Genomic DNA, 25,252 nt, shown 5'->3' on the forward strand with positions numbered 1-25,252 from the left:
TTTATCATGAAGTTGTGAAAGGCACGTTACATAATCATTATTATAAAATTCTCACTACCCAAATGGTCAGTGCAATGATAAATTAAGCCAGTCATGAAATCCGACCAATATTCAGCTAAACATTGATGAATTGGACAAAAAGTGATGCATTGGAGGTGAGGTGCGGGGAAGGAACTTATTTTGATAGTTGGAGAGACGCTGGAGCGGCCTTTCAACACTTCCAACTCGACCTCCAAGAGGAGCAATTTTGCCGATTCGGCAGTTTTTCTATGACTAAATTGCCTTGGCGACGGCAGTGGCCAAAAGCTGAGGAAATATATGAGCACTGGAAAGAGAAGTTGAGTGGGCTCAGCTCAGTGTTATCTGGAATATCACTTTGCCTGGCAGGTACATAAAACAAGTATCGATCCTGATGATGTGTCAGAGAGACCCTCAGACGTGATGCTGCACAATATAGAATAATAAAAAAACAAACTCCCTACAACGTGTACTGTTCACACCAAATACTTAAAAGCAAGGAAAAGTCTTTTTTCCACAGTTCCATATTTTAATACATCTTAAATCATCTTAAATCACGGACAAAATGCTCTTGAGCAAGGCACGTAAATATCAAATGTTCCAGTGGAGCGACTCGGTGTCCAACAGCAAGACACTGGCTGTACTTTGCAGAGGTACAAGATGTGTGAAAGTACAGGAGTGTGAAACAGGGTGTTTCTGCGAACAGCATACATGCTTGGCAAATCACCTCAGGGTAAATAAACTTGTGGAGGGGAAAAAAAAAAAGACTTGACCTCAGCTAAAGGGTCTATGATGTAAAGCGACTATGTCAAAGTTGCACAGGTCTTGTTTCAGGATGTCTGGAGGAAGAGAGGGAGCGTTATAGGGGAGGAAAATCTACATCATCCTTCACCCCCTGAAATCCTCCCCCAGTCCAATATTATGTCATTATGAGTGTGCTCAGCGTCTCAGTGGAGCTGGTGTGGTTTCGTGGATAAATCGCAAGTGACACTCCCAGCTGACATCCTGATAAACACAGGGAGAATAAAATGCCCCCCAATCCTCAGTAGTCGGCAGGGTAATGGACTAATGGCTTCCATGTATAGGGAGAGGAGAGGCAGGGTTAAAGGCCTCGGTGTGTGTGTGTGTGCATATGAGTGCATATGTATGTGTGTGTGACTATTATGCTCACTGAGACCTGAAATTTTGTTTTTGTGCAATAATTTTGGCTGGCCATTACACAACACCAACCCAAAAGGGGTATGTGCATATTTGTGTCGGGGTCTCAGTTTCTTTGCATAGCCTCTCCTCTCAGGCCTGGCCTACTTCCTACTGTATTACTGATCCTGTATCAGTGCAGCACGGCCTGTAGTGGCCACTGTGGGTCTACTGATCTGCTCTCCTACTGTCACGATACTGCAGGGCAACAGGGAGCCTTGCCAGCTTGTGTCAGACAGACCCAGGCGAACTAGACTGTTGTTCATCTTGGGGGGAATTTGAATGTAATTCCTCTATTGACTGACTAGTCCTAAATACAAGCCTGAGGCAGACGTCTCTAATGATTAATAGAAGCACTGTAAAAGGCACGTTTAAAGTGTCAGCAATTGTCTCAGACGCTTTCCCACAATGCATTACAACAACCATAAATGCTCATCTGTCAAAACGGGAAATTTCAATTCAGCTCCATTTCAACAAGTGGCGACCTGCTAGTGTTAATGTGCTCCATCGTGCTGACTCACTGCACGACCATGTGCAAACTATCAGTAATAAAACTGACCCAAATCTGGGATGGAATTGCAAAGTCATCATATTGCCACCCTATGTAAACCTGCACTGAGAATGCTATGCATTATTCAGTATAATATGGAGTGTTACTGTTCAAACTCTTAATGAAAAATAAATGTATTGTATACTGCACTCCATCTCGAGCTCAAGAGAAATTAAGAGCTGAAAAATATGGCAGCCTGTGCTGCAATGACTGTGATCCAAGTTTCTGTTATACCACAAAGCTCTACGTTTTTTGGCTTTTCTTAAGGCAATTAAATTATCCTTATTTTGTTTTGAAAGAAGTGCATTTCTGTGACAACAATACAATCATGAACATGTATTATCTCTCTCTACATTACATAAAGTCAACAAATCACAATTAAAAATGGTGTGTAGTAAATTAGGAACGCATATCCTAACAGCTTCCATTGATTAAAGTCCTTTGAAACTTGAAACTGAAACAATAATTAAGGACTATAAATAACCTCGAACATGATTAGATATTTTTAAAAAATAATGATTATAAAATGAAGTTCTAATTGGTGAATATTTTTCCAAATCTACTCACAGGACAATAAACATATGTATTTTTAATGTAGGCAGTCCCTGCAGTATGGGAGTCAAATCTCTAACCATGCCAGTCCTCCAGAGAGCCACAGATCAGGCATATATATGAGATACTGTGCTCAGTCTCTTGAGTTTTACAGTACTTCTAAAAGGCAAACTAAGACAGTTTCAGCTGGAGAAATAAAAAAGGCTCCATTATTATGGCATAAAAATATATTTACAGACAGTGCTCACTTGGCCTCCATTCACCACTCCAATCTGGATTTCATATTAGTCAGGAGAAAATTGGATGGAATTCACAACATCACAGCAACCTCATAAATGAAACAAAATCACATAATCTTAAATACCAATTTATCCACTTAACAAATGAAGCAGTGCATTGGTGGCTTATCGCTATGTTGCACTGGTGAATGAGTCATTTTCACTGTGTGTTGTACTTGTAAGAATACTCTGAGCACTGGCACATGACCTAAACCACACACTATACTTGGAGAATATTTAGCAGGAATACTAAAATTGGGAACTGTACAAAAGTCTATAAAATGCTTCTATACCAACCAACACCCAGGGCCATAAAAATCTAAAAAAACAAACAAAACAAAACAAAACAAAAACAAAAAAAACAAAAAAAAAAAACAAACAAAAACAAAAATATCTATTCAAATATCTGAAAATAAAAATCATCTTTCACCTCTGTTTAGATTACACAACTAAACAATGATATTACATGCCAGAAGGTAATCTCATTTGCTAATGTTGTGTGAAATAAGATTCTTAATTTTAAATTTGCATAACACAGAGATGTGACAATGCCCCAGGCTGGCAATTCATGAGAAGAGGTTGATCTCTTTTATTATCTAAATGGGTAGGGTTTTTTTTATGCTTACAACCTTATTGAAAATAAGAAATATTGCCACTTCAGAGAATCACAGGAAATTGATATGCTCAACTTAAATGTGTCATACTGAACTATGAAAAAATGTTTCTGCACAAATGTAAACAAATAAATTTAGTTAGGCAAAAGTGAATGCAAAAATCTTAGGTAATAATTAAAGTTTGTGTAATATAGATATTTTGGGCTTTTGTTGTAAAATATGGAAAAACAAGTATTATTTCAATTATATGAAGATAAAATTCCATATTAATTTATGCAATTATAGACATGGTCCAGGAAACAGAACACACACACCCACAACCGCCCAAACACCCACCCACCCACCCACCCACACACACACACACACACACACACACACACACCACTCTCTCTCCCTCTCTCTCTCTCTCTCTCTCTCACACTCACTCTATCCCCTTCTCTCTACCTCTTCTTCTCTCAGACACACACACACACACACACACACACACTGCTAAAAAATGCTGATGCTATGCAGTCATGAACCAATATTAATGTCGTAAAACAAATAACTAAAAAACTAAACTAAAACTAATTAAATCCCACAATATACATATACATAACAATTAGTCAAAGTAACAAATTTAAGCCAAAGGTACATGACTTTATGAGGCATGCAATATATTTTCTACATTAATAATCTGCTATTTCTCCTCAATGCAAAGAACAACTAATAACCTTAATAATCTTATTATTTTCTTTTTTTCATGTAGGATATTGCTTTAGGGGAACTTTATGACTGAACTTTTAAATTCTTAATCAGTTAATTTTTTGTAGAAAAAAGAAAAAAAGAGATGCAATATCGTTGAACAGCATTCAGTCTTTTTAGAATATTGAAATATAAAACTCTAATTCCTCTAAATAAAATACAAATCACTGCGGGAAAGATAGTCAGCGACATATAATTGTTATAAAATACCTAAATAAACTGCAAAATGCATACAATAATAGTTACTTACAATTATCACTATGATCAATGTTCAGCAATAATTGTGTAAATACACGGTCAACTAAATATCAAAGACAAGATGATCTATATTTCCACAGCACTCATTTTCGGCTTTTTCTACCGGTATCTAGAATTTAAAAAAAGAAAAGAAAAAAATCTAACCTGATGTGTGTGTGTGTGTGTGTGTGTGTGTGTGTGTGTGTGTGTGCGTGCGCGCATGTGTGTGTATGTGAGCGCGCGCATGTGTGTGTGTATATATATTGAGAGACAGAGAGAGATAGATATATAAAATTTTTGAATATCAGTCCCATTACAAATCCACTGGCAGTTCTCATTAAAATTCAAGGTCACATTCAAACCCAAGTCCAAGTTCACATTTGGGAACTTCTTGTTCTAGCTGTGGCCTGCAGTTTCTTAACCTCCACTTTTGGAGCATAATCCCTAACTTACTAGGCCCCATGTGTGTTTTGGAAAGTAAAATATATTTACTGACAGTGATACACAGAAAATAACATTTTGATTGAACTGATAGCTCAGTGGTGGGTTTAATGCGATAAAAACACTGAACTGACCATTTACATCTAGAACGGCAGTCACCGAGAGCAGGAATACAAAAAATAACTGCTCAGTTTTATTAAAACTCTTCATTTCTGATATTCTGCTATGGTAGACTCACGATTGTGTGTGTGTGTGTGTGTGTGTGTGTGTGTGTGTGTGTGTGTGTGTGCTTGCGTGTGTGTACGCTGTGTGTGTGTGTGTGTGTGTGTGTGTGTGTGTGTGTGTGAATTTGCCCTATTATTCTCTTTCTTGTATCTGTGCAGCTACATTTACTATTGTGCCTGTGCAGTTTACTTAAGTTTGGTTTATTATGCCTCACTACATTACAGTATACCTCATTGTGGGCCGTATCGGGGTCCTGGATTGGTCAGGTATAGTTTTACAGAGAGAAAATACTGCAAACCCTTACCACCCTGCCATCTGCCTCTCAACATGCAACCTTCCCCTGGAATACTGCCATTTGCTGCCAAAAAGGCCTTAGGGGTGGGGTAGTGTGATACTCAGCCAAAACCATGAGTCCAGTGCTAGTTAAGCAGAGCTTATATTCATATTAATGTACACAATCACCTAGGTGTGGAAAAATGACAAAACCCTCAAATCTTCGAGTACTATGAGACTGGCTTTACCCCTCAGAGAGGCATCCTAAACCCTTAGACAAAAACTCAGATAAGCTGCTGAACATCTGAGCACATATTAGCAAGCTAAAGCACAAACTAGGCCAAACTGGGAAAACGTCCGCAATGGATCCTATTTGCTAAGAATATGGTATGTTTTAAAAATGATATTAAAAAAATAATAATAATAAATTTTTAATAACAGTGTTTTAATCCCCCTTACATGAAATACTACAAATGATCACAAATGGTTAAGAACAGGCCTGGGGATTATAAATGGGCACGCAAATGTCTCATATATTAATATAAGATGGTTGTGCCATTCATTTGAGATCATAAAGATAAAGCAAACTACAACATACTCGACAAAGAGACAAATGTTCCTGGACAAATTTACTTTTTATCCCTGAAATTTACTTTATAACCTTCACTATAATTTTGTTGTTGTTGTTGTTGTTTTTTGTAGAATTACTTTATGGCTGCTAACACAGCTTTATTACTCATTCAGGATTTTACTGGAGTATTTTGAAAGTAGTAATATGTGGATCTCCTGTTGCTCAGTATAACCAGTGCAGGAGAAATAACCTGATTAGTTTTCAAATTGTTTGTACATTGGGATATCCTGCTTTGAACACTTTCTATTCAAATAAAAGATGTAATTCACATCAATGGTTAATTGACAAGCAAGCTTTTGAGCACATTAGTCAAACCGATCAGTACACCACGTATATCTCCTCATACACATACCAAGCCCGAACCACACCACTCACATGAAATACCTACACAACCGTGGCCTTCCACTCATCCACTGATTACCACAAAGGCAGATTATAGTGGCAGTAATCAAAGTGCCATTAATGGCTTTTGGCTAAACATGTTTTTGAAACACTAAATTACAGCTGGGTTTCTCTGGGGGGATGGGGAACAACACGAAAATGCATTCTCAGAGTTATAGCAACTGATTTGTTGCTAAAGCCTGTCATATCTGCCATAAACTAGTACCTTTTTATAATACAGAACTATGTTGTATGTATGTACGCTTAATATTCAGACAAATCAGTGTGCACTAAGGTAAAAAAAATAAAAAGAAACTTTGTGTAAGAGTCTAACGCAATCAAATGTTTATTTGTACAGCGCATCTTTTAAACATAGATCGCAATTTTAAAACACACGGCTAAACTTCCGTCTAAACCACACAGGCCTACAAATAATAAAACTGATATTACTCACCCATATTCCACAGAAAAGATGGTGAATGTCCGAATCTGGATGTGAATTTCGGCAGCCCTTTCCCGTTTCATGGGATTCACATCACTGTTGAGAAGAGCAGACAGCCATAAGCTCCTGTTTGGTGGTGCTTGAAAGACCCAGTGGTTTCCCTCAGACTGTCCCCTTCACAGGCATGCCTCGGACCCAGCCCCAGCCTCAATCTCAGCCACAGGCTCACTCCCACCTCCAGCCACAGTCTGATCCCCCAGCTCAGGGCTGCATGGCTCGCCTGCCACCGGCTGGGCCCAGGCCTGGCGGGGCCTGCAACAATAGGAGGCCATGAGGCTGTCTGCAAGGCTCCAGCTCAGCCCGTCTGCTAGTTAACAAGTCTTTGAATGAGGAATGTTAGCAAACAGACAAACAGCATGTCTGATGCATGCAAATAGCACAACCAGTCCAGTCACAGTCTTGGCTGGGCACATGAATAATTCAGCAGTCTATACTCTGCTCTCCCTCATTACTCCCTCCCTCTGCCCGAATGAAATGCCTTCACTGGACTAAGTGTAACAAAGTATTCAAACCTCTGCTTTATCATCAGCCTTGATTGCAAAAATCAGTTTTAATACTGAAATAAACATGCATTAATGGCACAAAGCGGCCGTGTAGAGATAAGGCATGCACGGCTACCTCTGAGATTTCGCTGCAACAATTTGAAAATTCTTGATTACTGCATGTTTTTGCTCTTATTGCCTTTTAATGTCTTTTGTTTGCAGTTGGCACCTGTCCCAGAAAGAGCTCCGGCCCGGCACACCACTCACTCCACTGTTAGGAGTGAGAGTCGGCGCAAAAGAGAGAGAACAAGAGAGCGTGAGAGACAGAGGGACAGAGAGAGAGAGAGAGAGAGGACATGGGAAGGAAAGAGAAGGACAGACAGAGAGCAAAGAAGAAGGAGGTGCGGTACTTCAGGCGAGTTGCTGGCACTGAGGAAGGACGTCTTTAACACACAGATGTGTACCATGCTCAGATACTGGACACATTGTCAGCTTGTCATCCATAGTGGCCAGCAGGACCAAGATCCCACTGCAAGCAGGTTACCCGTCAGGAATGGCGCCCCGGCGCTCCAGGTGGAAGAAGACCCGTCACGTGGCGAGACGCCACCTCGACGAATTTCCATCCAAAATCGAGAGAAACCAAATACATACTACAGGAAAACCATCAGCAAGAAAGCTGCGGTATATTTTTTAGATAATAAACGGATGAAAAAGCGGCAAAATCCAAAGTGATGCAAAAATCAATGCGCCAAAACTCACAAAAGGCCCACAAAAAGCAACTTGTTGCCAGATTTTGCAGAGCTGCTGTGCAGCTAGTTGGAGGCAGAGGGTTAAAATCCAGCTAGTAGTGAAAAAAAGCTCCGTCTATGGAAGGGCGGGCTGTGGGGAGGCCCTGACTGTAGAAATAGCAGCAGACTTTTTTTCTTTTTTTTTCCCTTGCAGAGCTCGAGTCTCCCCCTTGCGTGTAGCTGGAGCAGAAAGAGGGGAGCGAGCAAAACAGAGAGAGAAAAAGAAGAGAGTGAGAGAGAGAGAGACACAGAGAGAGAGAGAGAGAGGGAGAGAGAGAAAGAGAGAGAGAGGAGAGGAGGAGAGAGCAAGCGCAGAGTGAAGGGGAGAAAAGCTCTGCTGATGATGAAATAGGAGGTGCGGTGGAGCGCGCGAACCAGCCACTTTTTCATCACATGTCCAACACGGCAAGGAACTGTATTTGCACTGGAGACAGGGAGAGGGAGAGAGGGAGGGGAGGGGGAGGGAGGGGAGGGGAGGGAGTAAGATGGGTGGGAGACCGAGACAGAGAAGGAAAGAGAGACAGAGACAGAGAGAGAGAGAGGGGAGAGGGAGAGTGGGAGGGTGGAAAGCACGGAGTGTGGGAGGGGTGGAGGAGGAAGAATGACACAGAAATCCACTCCTCCGGCAGCGCGCAGACGCAGTGCACACACTCACACGCCATACTAGTACACACTATACCTCAGCTATATCAACTAGTGAAAAGAAGTGAAAAGAGAGGAAAAGAGAGCACACACACTCCCTGAGAGTGGACTGCCCTGCCGAAGAATCCTTGAAATATGCAACGCTCCTGAGAGCCGGTTGAATTATTAACCTTATCTCTTACTGTAGTGCGTCTGTTGTCGCTGCAACAGTCCCGGGAGCACATTCTAAAAGGCGCACAGACTCTCTGAGTGCATTAACTCTTTAGCATGCCACAGTGACTGGTGTGAATGCAGAGAATAGACCAGAGGCACACACACAGGAAAAAGATAAGCTTCCAGAGCGTTTATTTCAGTAACATGTGGCAAAGAGCGCACGGCTAGGACCCTCCTCCTAGCTCGGGCTCTGTCACAAAGCGAGGCTGAACGCTGAGGCTGAAGCTGGCACCAAGTCAAAATGCTGATAAGCATTTTGGGTGAGACTTTGCTGCTTTTCCTCGAGGAAAAACAGCTGCCACTTGCCCAGTAAGGCGCATTCAACAGTTCAGAGACAATTTAGAGAGGGAAACCCAAGCAAGGCTGACTTGTCCCGTATAAAATGGAGGAGGGATAAAGAATTACGTGACAGGCTAAATAATTTGTTCTGACCGCATCTCTGATTTGCCAAAAAAAAAGAGCATATCTAATGATTCGGGGGGGGAGGGGGGAGAGAGAGGGAGAGAAAGAGAGATAGAGAGAGAAAGAGAGAAAGAGAGAGAGAGAGAGGGAGAGCGCGCCTGCTTCCACCATCTTAGTTTATATTGATTATTCTTTGCTTTAAAGTCTGCCTCTCTCACACATTCGCCAGCTCTCTTTCTCTCCCCCTCTGTCCCTCCCTCTCTCTGCCTCTGTTCTGCCACCTTCTCTACTCGGTGATCAGCATTTGGCTTTTTCCATTTGTGGCAGATTACTGTAACGCTATTGTAAAACAACTTCCTGCCTCTTTTGGCTCTGGTTCCAAAAAACTGCAAAGGCTGAGCTCGTGGCTTAAACTTTTTCCCCCTTCTGCCCTGAAGTACAGGAGCTCTAAAAAGAAAGAAAGCAAAGGAGAAAGGGGATCTGTAAACTTTATCTCTTGCTGTGGATCTGTTTTGATTGCCATTTCTTCTCTATAAACTGCTGAGAACTAAAGAGGGGAGGAGAGAACTGCATGCCTAGCAGAGGGAGAGAGAGAGAGGAAAAAAGGTGGGAGTAAAACTTTTCTTGCTATTACTCTGTGAAAACTTTCTGTCCGTTTGCGGAGGGCATTGCGTTATTAGAGGGGCTCAGGCTCACACAGATTTGTCTAACATGGCTGCTACTGCTTCAGGCTGGGCTGTACAGTTTATGAGGGGTGCTTTCATAGCACGGCCACCACGCCGTTCCTCGCCGGCTCTCTTCCTCGCTAGAGCAGCACAGAGCCTGGACTCTGCACAACAACCATTCTCCCCTCTTCACTCCTCGCTGCTTGACAGGTTTCACTAAAAAAAGAAAAAAAAAAAAAAGAAAAAAGAAAAACAGGTGGCCAAACACAAAGGATGTGGAGCCAGTCAGAGCAAAACGCGAGCATTGTTTACACTTAGTTATAGTGCAGACCAAGTGCAGAGAGAGCAGGATTGCAGTTTATTTGTTCCCTATTCTCTTTCTCTAAATGAGATACGAGCTCGGTTCGGGTGTCTGCATTGGCATGAGCTATAAAATCCTATTAGGAGTGGAGCTGTACGTCACATCTCGCCATGCGTTTTAGCCAATTGAGAAACCCATGTCTTCATTATGGCTTCAACGTATAAAGCTGCCTACATATAATAGGTATGTGTTAACAGTCCTTATTTGGGAATAAGTTGGAGGATTATACAAGTATTGAACTGATAGCTGCTTCAGAGAGAGACTGCAATTATGCTTAGTGTGCATACTGCACTTTGCATGGCAAAAAGTTCACTTGAGGATACAGTTTTGGTTTTGGGTGGCCTGCCAACTTTTACCACAATGCTCCCCTATATCACCCCTCTGTACTGAGGCTGCATTTCCCAATAATTGATCACATTGTATAACGGTAATTACACTTTGCTGTATTTTAAGTAACTTACACAGTCTCTAAGTTACTTTTCTGAATTAAGTAAATAATTTGAAGATTAAATACTTTTGTGAAATTGTTTTTGAGCCATTGGTAGGATTTTTTTTTTCTGTACCTGTTTGAACCATGTTTGAAAGGACTATTTAAAGCAGGGAGAAGGCACAGCTTCTCCTCTACATGTCTGCTGCGTTTCTATGATACAGAATCGGTCGTTCAGGCCAACTGATAAAAAGATGTGAAACAAAATGGCAGACGGCGCCATGTCGACTCTGCCTAACGACATTACACTGTGATTTTCAAAAGGAAACTTAATTGGCAAGCCATAATATTTTTTTAGGCTTTAAAAGGCTACCAATACACACACACACACACACATACCACAGAAATTCATAATAGCAACTTTCGTCCTATCTAAGAACGAGCATACATACAGTACAAGTAGGGTTCAGTCAAAATTGTTCAAAATTGTAAGAAGATATAATTTAATTCTAAGAGCATATATATACAGTATATATACTAATATATATACTAATACACTAATATAACGAATATATACATATACATACATATATATATTATGGTTAAATAATTATGTTGATATGAGGGCCTTGAATAGTTTCATTTCCCCACATTCATACTGAATGACCTTGAGGCCTCTATGTGAGCTATAGCCTGCTGTGGCCTGCTAAATATACTAAATACATATATTTTAGTGTCCCATGGTATCTAAATATACATTTTTCAGCCATGCTGACATTCTGAACACTGGGTATTACACTGAGGTCACCTAAGGAGAGCAAGTCCACGTAATTAAGACAGTGCTTGTTTTTCTATTGCGTCTAGAGCTACAGGAAGCAGTGAGGAGAGCAGGAGGAATATAAAATTGCACGAGGCAGGGGATCCACAAAGACAAACAAGATCTGTGCTCGGTCATTTGCAACCATCAAGGGGGGTGAAGGGTGGAGGGGATGGTGAGGAGGTGGGCGATGGGGGTGCTGCTTCTGTGCTTGGTCAGCAACCACCACTACTACATCGACATACCAGACATGATATGCAGCACATAGAAACAACTGATATTCTAAGGGACTGATTCAAGGGGGATAAAAGCTAACCACAAGAGCAGCCCTACGCCAGGATGAAAGACTTTTTGCCCCCTCTCCAGGAGCAGGAGCAAAGTCGATGAGGTGGTCTTGCTTAAGCCCCGCACGTGTCTAAACAACTTCTCTATTACACCCGAGACCTCTGAGGGCACTCCCCATCGAGCAGGGAACAAAGGCCATGACCCCGGGGTCAAAAGCGTTACACGGGAGGCCAAGCAGGCCCATTGAATGTTCCACTGCTGTTTGCTTTAAGAAGGTAAAGATTACTAACACATTAACTAATGCCGATTAGGGGGTTATCCCCCATGGGACTGAGGTCCCAGGGTAACACATCACATCTTATTAACACAACCTGACCTTTGACCCTGCCCGTCACCTTAGGCAGCCGACTGTGACCGTCACTTTCTGCTCTCTCTCTCCACACACACACACACACACACACACACACACACACACACACACACGCACACGCACACGCACACGCACACAGACACGTATACACTTGCCAATTGACAAGAAAAGTATCACAACCGGGTGAGGCTCAGCTTAAAAAAGAAAAACCTGTTTAAAAATAAAGTGATAGAATCACTGCACAGTATTTGCAATTCTTTTGAACTCTTGCTCATGTCTGAAATTCAAAAAGGGAGCTTCAGTCACATCAGCAAACTGAGCATTATATATGTATTTGAAATTAAACCGAGCAATAATTACAAATAAATATAATTTCTTAATAGTAATTAAGGAGCCTTTAAATAAATCAATTTTGAGACGACTGAATTCAAAGTACGTGTTGTACCAAAGTTCATAAAATGGGGGCATGTGGATAAAGTTCTGATCACAAAATGGTGGACGCAAGACATGCGCAGTATTGATGTCCCAGATAATATTGTATGATGAAAAGCAAGCAGCCGACATTTTGCTCGAAAACTTTCTATTTTGCTATTCAATCAGGGCTTGTGCGTCAAGACAGAGGTAAAAGTAAAATGGCATCGAGCAAAGCCAGCTTAACCCTACGTGTCCAGAAAGAGCAAAATCACAGTCTACATTCAAATCAGACATGATTCACATCTCTTTTCTTACAAGTTAGCACTCGAAATGAGATCACCCGCGTTTTCCCTCTTCAATCTGACAAGAGCAATACAGTGGCAGAATTTCACACATCTAATGGTGATTGCTTTTTGATACAGCATTTTCTCAAGGTCAAGGTCAAGGGATAAAATTTGAAAATGAATTTTATACATGTTTTCTCCAAATGTCCGAACAGGTAAAACTTGTATGCATTCAATTCGGAGCCCTTTCAGGAATATATAATTTAACAAGAGAATGCATAATGGACCACAGGCAAAAAATAAGTAAAGAAATAAAAATAACATTTTTTACAAGAAAAAATAAATTTGTTTTGCTCTAAACGAGCTTCTTAAAATACTGCACTTTTTAAAATGTGTAATTAGGCTGAAAAGCTATTGAAAACCATTATTCACAACTGACCTAAATGCCTTTTGAATGAAGAGTTGTCCACCTGTATCATTAAAAAAAAGCCATTTGAAAACAATGTGAAGTTATAATTTACTGGGGATATACAGAGATAGACTACATGTTATATTTACCCATTTTTTCCATCTTAACTTTGTCTTAGGGTGCAAGAAAGAATGAATGGTTAACAACAACAAAAAAAAAAATACAATCATTACCTCATGTGAAAGGATTTTTTTTTTCATTTAGGCAGAAGTTTCAGGAGTTTTATTAATTGCATCTTATTTTAACCATTGTATTTATTTTTGTAGCAAAATTATGTATCACTGCACTGGGGCATAAAAATGTGTCATCTCCAAAAAAATTGATTTCAAGCTAATAAAGTACAACTTTTTTTTTTGTTCTACAGCCAGACGCACACCATGAGAGTTAAAAGTAATTATAGGGTCAAATTTGCAAAATGTGTGTTTTATATTTACTTTTAAAGCTTTTAACTTAAATTAATAATTTTGCTACGGTATAAGTGAGTTTATCCAGTGTAAATTACATATGAACATGTTTTGAAAGAGCTCATTTTTATCTTAATTACATGTTTGTATCTTCAAGTATAGCCATTAACATTTCGATATGAACATAAATTATAACAGTTTGTTGTCATGGCTATTAACTTTATATATTATATTCTTATCACTGAGGCCAGCATAAATGGCTTTTTCCCCCCCAGGACCATATCTTCTGATCACTGAATACCATATTTCAGAACATGTGGGGCATTTCAAAATTAGTTAACTGTTTGCCAGAGCCTGAATTACAGCGCTTGATTAACGTGTTTTTGTTATGCTGAAATTAAGTTCAATCGATTTCTTGATGTTCCAGTGAAATGTCTTACACTGTGCTACTCTAATCTCAAAGCGCAAAGCAAAGCATTGATTTTACATTTGCTAAACATGCATTGGTTAGTTTTTGATCTGCTGCCTTCACGTTTCATACATTTAAACACAAACAAAAAAAAATCTGAACTCATTATTTGAGCAGTGCTTTCAATCATTTTAGAGCTATAGTCTGAAATAACCGAGATTATACATGGTCCGAATGTAGCGTATCTGTTAATCTTAACAAGAAAAAAGACATGCAGGCTATATTTTTTTAATGTGGATTTCACTCACCTTACTGTTTCCCCTAGGACTCTGGAAGAAGAAAAGGAAGGAAAAGAGAGACAGGGAGAAAAGGATGGAAAGAGAGAGAGCTTCTCCTGGGAACAAGCAGAAAAATATGGACCCTATTCGATATCAGACCTCGGAGTGCAACCTTTCCAAAAAGGGACGCACCCTAACTGTAACTAACGACTACTTCTGGCAGCCCCTCAACAGCCAAACACATTGTCCAGGACCGGGGCAGCTTTGCTATGGCAGCATCAAACTAGGGCAGTTTATGCAAGAAATCCACATCAAAACAATGATATCAATAAAAGTGATAGCCAATTCAAATTAAAGGGCTGTAAACAAGATTTATATGGAGTGTAAAATATGACAAGACCACCTACTTTTTCTATAAAAAAAAAAGACAGCCATTTAAAATATGTTCTTTTAATGATTTTGCTTATTAAACTGAGTTCAAACTAGAAGATATAGATGTGAGAGCAAGGATGAATTAAACAAGGTTTTTTATGCCTAGAGACAACTGAGCCGTGGGCTGGTGAAAAGGTGTAACTCAATATTAGGACAATCCTCATATTGTACTCACGGTGTAGACGTTCATTTTTAAGTGAAATATTACTTATTTCCATTACATTCCATTACATTTTTTTCAGCATTTCCTCAGTCCTCTGATATTGCAGTACTAAAAATCAGACACTGAAATAAGTCAGGATGGCTGACTGAATTTATACTGTCACAGCTTGAAGAGCTCCATTTTCAGTGAGATTCTAAGCAAAAACTTCATTCTAGCAGCAGAATGCATATGTATATTTTACTGTGTAAGGTCAGAGGCAACAAAATACAGAATCGATGATATTTAAAAACTTCCCTAGTATTGATCAAAATACATATTTTGATGGAAATTAGTGTATATTGTGAATTTAACATCCGGATATTACAATTCAATGTAACCCCTGTATAATTTCAGTTTTAGATTATGAGAACTTGTATGGTGCTATCTAAACCTCACTGTGGACATATTGATCCAAAGCAGAAACATTAACTGAGGTACTAGGACAAATTCTCCAGATTCGGTGGTGCGTAACAATAAAAAAAAAAAAGAAAAGAAAAAAAAGTTAAAAAAAAAAAAAAAAAAAAGTAAATTCTCCTTTTCTGTCCACTTGGCTAGCCTGTGCCGGGCGTTTACATACCTGAACTCCCCCTCTGCATTTTTCCCCTGAGGGCTGCTAATGCCTACTTTAAACAGCCTGAGCCATTCTGTTTTATTATTCCTCAACACCAAGCCAAGAGCAGGCAGGCCTGGCATTTTAGGGGCCACGTCACAACGCCTGTGTCGGCACAGCAGAGCCGCCAGGAGTCCAGCAGCTAAGCCATACACACTCAGTTGTTCACTACTACACACACACTTTCCGCATGCTGTTTTGTTATTTTACACTCTCTCTATAGCATCCCTGGTCAACTGAGTACAGATAAACATGCACCTAATACGCTTTATCCATTTCATAACATGTTCTCCTCCTCATGCTTTCTCCATACTACAGAGCAACCGACTTCTTGGCACTTTTTCTCTTCTCAGGACCCACGATAAAGTTAACTCTGACACAAACTAGCACTGATCAAAGACTCTGACAAATGGGGTAAGAAACATTCTACATGCAGCTCCAGTTCAGTGATGCCATTGAACAAAGTTTGGTATCTGTTGGAAAACTTTCTTTACACCAAAAAAAAACAAAAAAACATGTGCAGCCCAGAGTATATATCTCAAAAGCTAATCCTGTATATGTATAGACTGCTTTTAAAGGGAAACGATATTGACAGAGATTTGAAAATGATCTGAAAAAGCAAACCAACCGATAAGTTAAATTCCACTTAGGCAACAGACTGTAACTGATGTGCCGAATGTTATTAGCAAAAGGATACTTATCTATGTGGGAGAAAAGCAGTGTTTCAGGGGACAGCTGCATAAACACAGGTTTTATTACTCAGAGGGCTATTTCTGTAAATTTAGTGGCTTTTTCAATTCCTGTAAAATATTATTATTTTTACAAAAAACAAAATACATATTATATGTTTAATACGTGCTACAAATTTCAAAGAAAATACTTTTAGTGCCAACACTATACATGTCTCATGTTGCTAACTTCTGAGGGGAAAAAAGTAGTCCTGCTCCGTGTGATCATTGCCACAGATTAAGTGTTTACACACCCACCCTATTACAGTTTATTGGTGCCAAATTCCTTTGAAATATATTTACTGCGCTTCAGAGTCCCTGTGTGTGAATTATGCACACACACTCTGCATATGCTAAAGCCTTTTGACCAGGCTGTGCGCGACAAAGGCCTGGTCCACCCATCATCATCAGGCAAAAGGTGTGGACAGCCCAGGGGGAAACTGCGACATGACAGCACCTGACCTCTCACACCAGCCAAGGGAGGGAGGGGGGTCACACAGAGGACATGGCAGTGGAGGGAGAAGTCAATCTTATCCTTCTGTCCCGCCACAGGCCTGTGTGCAGCGACAGCAAGATGAGCTGGAGGGCTTTCCAAAATCCACACTCGTTTGGCCGGGAGCAAGGCATCAGGGCCGTGTGCGTTTCAAAGGAAACGCTGAGGAAAGCGTTTTTGTGGCAGCACCCATGCACTTGACAGTGTGTATTAGCCAGTCTCTGTATCTTTGCTCCGTCCCCACCCTGACTCCACCATATCCCTCAACACCAATATCTGTCATCGTTCGGAGCCAAAATGGCATGCAGCCCATTCGTCTCACAACCTTGGAGAAATCCACCTTGTCTCATCTTGACACTGTTCTTATGCCTACAGAGAATTTTTATCATTATCTCTCCACATCACAGATACCTCTCTTTGCCCCATGCTGCAAAGCAGCATGGGGCAAAGGGGTTAAAAGGCAGGAGGCACCGAAATGAGAAGGAGAGAAAGCATCAGCTCTCGGACTGCTGTCAATTGAGCCTGTGCCTCTGTAATGGGGGAGTGTGTGTGTGTGTGTGTGTGTGTGTGTGTGTGTGTGTGTGTGTGTGTGTGTATGTGTGTGTGTGTGTGTGTGTGTGTGAGTGTGGGTGTGTGGGTGTGTGAGGGGGGATGGGGTGGGGGGTAACCTGGCACAGAACCAACCACTAATGCCCCTTAAATGTCAGCAACTGAAGAAAGGAAGGGAGACAGCAAAATTGAGAGCACATTCATATTTCAGTATGGGAGATGCTGTAATGCATTGATCACAGAGAGTGCACACAAGGACACCAGCAGACAGAAAAAGACAAGCCAGACACGAAAAGGGGAAATGAAAAAAGGGAAAAAAGGGACAGCAGTGATGTAGACAGCCCCAACTGATGCTTGTCCCTATTTGACAAAGTTCAGAGTGGATCTCTCTCTCTCTCTCTCTCTCTCTCTCTCTCTCTCTCTCTCTCTCTCTCTCCCTCTCTCTCACTCTCTCCCTCTCTCTCTCTCCCCCTCTCTCTCTCTCTGTCTCTCTCTTCTCTCTACAGACGAAACTCTGGCGGGGATGGGGGGGTGGGGTTGGGTTGCTGGAGAGAGTGATCTTTTTTTCAGCGGGGTGAAAGGCGGACGGTCATGTGTGCGGAGCTCATGACAAAAGGCCCTTTTATGTGCAGCGTATGCAGATAGAGGAGGCTCCTTTGTGCACAGATGGAGATCCCATGCCTGGGTCTGCCTGCGGCAGAGAGGGAAGGGAGGGAGGGGAGGAGAGGGGAGGGGTGTCTCTGGCACTGAGTGCCATCACTGTGTCTAGTGGGGGGTGGGGGGGTGGGGGGGCGTGGTAAAGGAGAACCAAGCTGCCCTGGTCCTGCCAGGTTCAGACACTGGGGAGGAGGAGCCACAAGGCCTGCTAGGAGGATATGGAGCCTGGTAACCCTACTGAGATCTCCCAGAGAGCACCATCTACTGTCTATCAGCCAGGGTCACAAAGTATTTGCACGTAATAGTAGGTGTTTGCTTAAACCACCCTGGAGTTGTACATGGGTACAGTTGGCCACAAAGGGGAATTGTGTGCCTCAAAGTTTCATGTCCTACAAGGTGACTCTAATTTTTAGACCCCTAACAGTTTGAACAAAGTGAAAATATTTTTGATATGGTTACGCTATCACTGAGCCATATTTGCACTGTCAAGTGGCTAGCACAGGGATAATTCATATGGCTGATCAAGGTGACAGAATGACATTTAATGTCAGATCTTGTGTGCTTCTCTGGATGTCTCTGCCATGTCAAATTGTCAGTTACAGTATTTTCTACTGTCTGTTATCCGGGTGTTGTGGCTTTGACCCCTATACTACTCCAATACTGTTGGTTTCTGTTATGTTAGCAATCTCTGAATTTCACCTTTTTTTTGTTTTTGTTAAAAAAAATGTTTTTACAGTTGCTCTGGACAGTGTCAGCTCATATCTAAAATATAAATGTAAATGTTTCTGTGCTATCCTGGAACTATGTCACCCCAGGAAGACAGGTTGACTCCCACTGACATCCCGTCTGCTGAGAAGACGTCACATCCTTCAAGCGGCCTCCTCCCACTGACCAGGACATCTCAACATCAGAGCCCCTGTCCTGCCAGCTCACCGAGTCATATGGCCCTTTTCACCAATGGACAGATGGACAACACCCCCAACACTGACACTCAGGCACATTAACCCCTTCACACGAGGCCATATCCATTCTTAGGAGATACTCTTGCACCGGACTGAAAATGCTCAACATACAGCAAGATGTGAGCAAGCTTGGATGTAGACACAAGAAAGCAAAGGCAGCACAGGCAGAGAGACAAATATGTGTATGTGTTATAGTAAAATAGTAAATATGGCAAATGCACATTTTTCTGTGAAGTTGTCCTTGTTCTTCTTCCTCCTAACTTTACCTTATAATGTTAACATATGTGATAACATGATAATATAAATTAATCTGCTTTGCCTCAGAAACCCAAGGCCACTACACAAGCTGATCTGAGGAGGTAATTTAGCCACACTGTAACCACAACAAAACATAGAGACTGAACTATGAGAGAATCTCATGCTACTGTTTTTCACTTGCATTAACCAAGTAATTACACTTATATCAAATATGTTTTTCAATATAAATGTGTTGAAACAAGGCAAAATAAGGCAAATCAGTCCATGAATATTATGAAAATGACATTTCAATTCAAGAAAACAACTTGATAAACCTTGATAAACGCCAGTGCGCGCATGCGTGCATGCGTGCACACATGCACACACACACACACACACACACACACACACACACACACACACACATACACACACATGCAGACCTGATAGAAAGCCCAACAAGGTAGGCTTAGGCTAATTAAAGTGATTAGGTGTTTTTGTCTGAGTGATGTCTTGGTTTGCTGGCTCTGCCCTAACCCATGGCCGGCCCGCCTGCAGTCTGCCTGCCAGCAGGCTAGGAATGACAGGCTGGCACTCACCCCACTCTCCTCTATCTGCTCCCCAGCTGCTACCCTATATGCCAACAAAGGTATTTCTGCCCCTTAATCAAAACGGGGGAGAGGGAGATCGAGTGGGAGAGAAAAAAAATGGAGAGGGAGAGGGACAGAAATATAGCTTGTCTGAGGTGGAGGGATTGAGGAATGGGGTTTAGATGCAGATTAATACAAAGTATTAGGACGACATTCCCAGTGTTTTCCATGATTAATGCTTGTCTAATGGCTGATGGTATCCCCCTTTTCTTTTCAGTCCCTCTTTACCTAGGACACCAGTTCGAAAACAGCAATGAAGTGGGCAGAGAGCAGTGGCGGACAGGGAGTGGGAGGGGCTGCAAACAGCAGCTATCAAATCAATTTGATTACACAGTCGAACACTTGACATAAAATGACGTTGACTTACATTTAATTTTTAACCCCAGAAAAAAGGGATAAACATCTGATTTTGCACCTAAAACACTGGCAGGTCAACATATTTACTTATATGTGGAGGTAATGCCAAGTTTAACTGTCTTCTATCTCAAATAACATCTAGATATCAGATGCCCCATATGGAAATGTAATATAGGAGATTTCTATATATGGACTATATGTCCACATTAAAGGCCCATATATGAAACATTTTCATATATGAATATACTGTAAGTTTAAGATATATTACATACACAAGCGTTGTGGAGTCACCAGCTGTCACTGTCATATGATGTTGAGCAGTTATGAGTACACATATGTGACCATATAAGGACAATATGTTGCGTTCCTATGTGCACATAAGTTACACATATATATTCAACATGCATATGGGCTACACATAATCACCATGTCCAGAGGGGGGCTTATACTATATGTTTGTTTCATGACTGTATACATAAAACATATAACGACATTTCTCAGGTGCAGAGGCATAAATGTTCATATATTAGATTTCAATATGGGATTATCTCAAAAAAATAATCCCTTCAAAAGTGATTTCTACCCTTGATCTACACCTCCCTTTCATGACTGAAGTGGATTTAAGGTAAATCATTAAGGGATCATATTGTAGCTTTCACCTGGATTCATCTGGTCAGTCTATGTCTGAGACAGAGCAGGTGGTGCTGATATTTTGTACACTTGGTGAAACAAGACTGGTGATGTAGTGGGAAAATCAAAGATTGGGTGAAACAAAGGAGAAGGTGATGAAGATGATGATGAAGATGAAAATTCTCCTTGGCATGTTCGATTTCCCCACCTGTCCCAATTGACCTGTAAAACCTCCGAGACTGGAACAAATGCAAATAGCTCTGACATGCTCGCACTCGAAATCCTGAAGGCTATTCAAATGAGCTCGCTCTCACAATGGTGGGGTGCCCAGAGCAGGGTGAATATACGGTCTGGGCTCTGAATGGTGCAATGTGTGAGAGCCAAGCAGGGAGCTGTGAAGGCTCAGGACCCTCCAGGCTGCTGCCACTGTATTCAGCCTAGGCTTGGCTGCTTCTCTTGCACAAAGTTGACCACCACCACAGTCCTATAATGGGCATTGCCCCTGTTTCCCTGACTGGCACACACTGTACGGCTGCGGTCAACACACTCTCAACACAATAAATTCAACATGTCAGCTGAAACTGCAATTAAGACAATACTAACATAATTAATAACAAAATTCAGCTTCTATATTGTCCTGATGGACTGGATATAAGAAACACTGAATGGGAAAAGATGTCCAACTTCTCAGTGCGGTAGCCAAGAGATTTGGGAAACATCCTGATGTCATCGGTTTGAATTGCGGACCAGCTGGAAAAAACTGGGTGGAGAGAGTGAATGAGAAACTCTCTCCCCTCCTTCAGCAACTATCATCAGCATGCCCCTGAGCAAGTCACTTAACCCCCAGCTGCTCCAGTGGAGCTGCACAGTGGACGACATTAGAAACCCAGAATAACTGGAGTAAAAAATAACTAGGGATGTCACAAGAATTGATAATTAGGTATCAAGTCAATATATATACATTTTTTAAAACAATACCAATACTAGTGTTTTTAGTATCGGCTGTATCACACTTAAAATCAAAATCAAAATGAGAGCACATAATCATACCACTGTATCTAATGTTACAGCAGGATATTTCATACAGCTCCTCTAATTTAAATTTTTTTACTTTTTTATTTTTTTTTTTTTTTTTGGGATGCTTTGTTTCCTTTTTGAAGACTTTGAGGCTGATGTTGCCCTTGTAACTCTGTGCTCTTATTCTAAAGCAGCCTGTATGCTTATGTACTTGAAACACAAAAGGTTTCTCCAACATTTAAAGGTTTACATAAAGGTTTAAATAAAGGAGTGTGTGCTGAAATGGATTTCAGTTATCGTTATGGTTTTGACTTAGAATTATGCAATTTGACTGCTACTGGTATAAACTACCAAAATTCTGGTATCATGGAAGCCCTACAAAGAACATATGAATCTCGTTCTGGATAAAAGACAGGTATTTGAACTGAGCCAACATCAGGCCTGCTGCACAGGTTATCTAGCCATACCAACTTCTACCTGCTGGCAGATTGGCCTGCTGGTCAAAGAAAAAAATCTCATAACTAAAAAAAATCACAGGTTTGATCCCTGCAAAAGCAAATGTGTATTCTTTGTCAGTAATGCATCCTGTCCAAGTTCAAGTTCAAGTTTATTTAAAGCCCAGTGTCACTGCTTGCAGTCTCAAAAGGCTTTACAGGCCCACAAGTTTACAACAAACAAAACCGGATGACACCCCCTGATTTAATCTTCATAATGGGCAAGAAATGGAATAAATCTTGAGAAGGACCACAGACAGAGGAGACCCCTTCATGACCAGAAATGTATGTTTCAACCCAAACAAAACAGTCATAATATAAAAGAAAAATACCGTTGGCCAAGACAAAGAAGCCCATTCCTGCTCACTCATTGCTCCGGATAAAAGTGTCAACTAAATGAACAGTGGAACTAGAAATACTGCTGTTGTAATGTTTCATTTAGTCTTGAGACATAGAATTTAATTAACACAGTCTGATTCCTTTTCCTACATCACTACTCAAGAGTGTTAATGTCAGCTGCCAGCAAAATTTAGCTGATGAGCCACAAGTGGTTAATCAAGTGCATGATCTGGGAAATTACTGTGGCACAAATAAAACTCAAACCATTGGCATTTGATGTGCATTAGAGCTACTTAAGAGCAAAATGGTTCTTAAATCTGCAATACTAATCTAACCATAATGCAATAAAACAAAAGTGTTTAAAAACTGACAAGTACAAGTGAGCAGCCACAAATGTATCTTTTGTCTGATATTTTCCCTTGGTTTCTCTCAGTCATTTAAAATTAATATTACTGCAAACTTTGATACCACAGAGGTGAAAGGTTCAACTGGATCACATGACCATAATTTGAACATTCTGGAAAAAATGATGAACAAGAAATAAAAAGAAATGAACCGTTAATGTATACTGTTAAACAGCACCAAACTATATATTGCAAATACTTCCGTCTCCACTGTTGAGGAATGTTTCTTTAAGAAAAGACTGAGCCAACAGTCTCTACGTTGCTCTTCTCAGTTCTACTTTAAACTTCATTCTCAGCCCTAGCAAGGATTTTCGGAGCTGCTCTCTGGAAGTTAGCAGTCAGTTTCACCGGCAGCCAAGCTTCCCAGCATGCCTTGAGGCAGGGCTGGCTTTGTTCCCCAAGTTAACTGTTAAGTTACTCTGCTCGATGTGAGATACAAGCCGTTTTTTCCCTCTTACCCGAGTGGATTTTCAATGAGATACATAACACTGTCAGCATAGTGTGTATGCACATAAGTTATTCATATGCATTTAGGCAGCTCTTAAATTTCTAGTGTGTCATTCATTGTCCTGAAGTTGTAATATTTTTTTGTGCCTGTGAACTTCCAAAGAGTGGCTATAATCGCCATACTATAGCATTTTAATACTAAACCTCTACTTTCACCAGCTCTCCAGATATTTGAATTAAAGCATTTGAAGTAAAGACACAACTTCAATCACAGTGCCCTCTCAGTCCACTTTCTCTAACAGATGAATCATCAAAGCTACTTAATAGCCTAAAATGAGACTTATTTTGTATGATGCACAACAAAATTACATTTAATCCTAATGCCATGGAAACAGTTCCAACCCTTCACTCTGAAGTGGATATTACATCCCTACTGGATGACGTGCAAAGGACAGTGCAGGCTGCCTGCAGCATCTGGTGGACACCTGTAAGACTGCAAGTCATGACGGAGAGAATAAGAGAGGCCTTTGTGGTTCTGCTAAGTCACCAAAATCTGGGCCAGAATATACTGACCCTCAGCCCTCCAGCCAATTGCACTGCCTTAAGTAAGAAGCCATGTGGGGTACTACAACTTATAATTTCTAAATCAAAGGCAGCATAAATAACAATGAACAGTCAGCAAATGGCAATAAAAATGTCAACACCAATCTCGTCAGCCAGTCAAGACAAGGTTCCTGGGGTGGGCAGCAAATCAAATCCTGTCAACATTTTCAATTGTTTCCAAGGTCATTCAACACAGGGAAAATGAGCCAGTGTGATCTACACATCGATATATTTGTTTTCCTAAGTTCTTACAAGCTCTACCTCCTTTGGAAGAACCCAGGTCTCAGCACTTGCATACACTGCCAACCATCTTTCGCATTTGCACAATCAACTGTTTATCGTTTGTGTAACATTACATGCACGTTACACAGCAGCTTTCTAAAGTATTCTTTATTCATGTCCCCATTAGTCTTCCAGGGCTCCACATGTGAAAAGACTCGTAAAAAGAGGACATGAGAAATGAATAATGTAAAGCACATAACATCCCCATCAGCATTTAAAACTATCTATCAGGACAAGTCTGCATCCATGGCAGGTATATCAGATAAATTAACTGAAGCTAATGACATCTTTATATATATTTTTAGATTTTTTTTTTTTTTTAAAACTTGCTTTGAGTGATCACAGCTGTTGATTCATTCCATTGTGAGATGGCCATGTGCATTATGAATATGTGTATTGCATCTGTTTTGAGTTTTGGTGTAACGATGCACCCCCTTATGGCCTGCCTAGCAGAATGACTAGGTTCATCACTCATGTAATTTATTTGGGAATACAGGCAATTTGGTTGTTTACTAATATATACATTCCTAACAGTGCACGCCAAACAATAATAAATACATATGATACTCACAATGAGTGTTTCAGGGCCTCTGCTGTGCCTTCATTCAGTCATCTGCATGGTAAACAGAAGGAAAAACATTATCAGCGCATGTGACCAATCCACTGCACGAATCATCATGACCGGTAACAAAAGTGAAGACAAAGCGCACTGATCCTACATGTGTTTTAGTTCAGGCGCTTCAGAGCTGTATCAAATGTGTGCCCTGAGCTCTTTCATTTATGGGAGCTAATCGCTACAAGTGAAC

General features: G+C 40.8%; 1 long non-coding RNA gene across 2 annotated transcripts in view; it reads right to left on the minus strand.

Annotated features, from left to right (window-relative positions):
- LOC115360577 (uncharacterized) overlaps positions 1–25,041 on the minus strand; it is a 38,525-nt gene extending 13,484 nt beyond the window's left edge. The window contains exons 1-2 of one of the 2 annotated variants that reach the window (XR_003928350.1): positions 25,018–25,041; positions 6,596–6,679 (exon numbers count right to left, since the gene is read on the minus strand). This is a non-coding gene — a long non-coding RNA (uncharacterized LOC115360577). Of the gene's footprint in view, positions 1–6,595; positions 7,088–25,017 lie in introns of those variants that run through there. The other variant, XR_003928349.1, reaches the window with a different exon arrangement.
- Between the last annotated feature and the right edge of the window lie 211 nt (positions 25,042–25,252).

Source organism: Myripristis murdjan, chromosome 6 (assembly GCF_902150065.1).
Source record: "Myripristis murdjan chromosome 6, fMyrMur1.1, whole genome shotgun sequence".
NCBI classification, from domain to species: domain Eukaryota; kingdom Metazoa; phylum Chordata; class Actinopteri; order Holocentriformes; family Holocentridae; genus Myripristis; species Myripristis murdjan.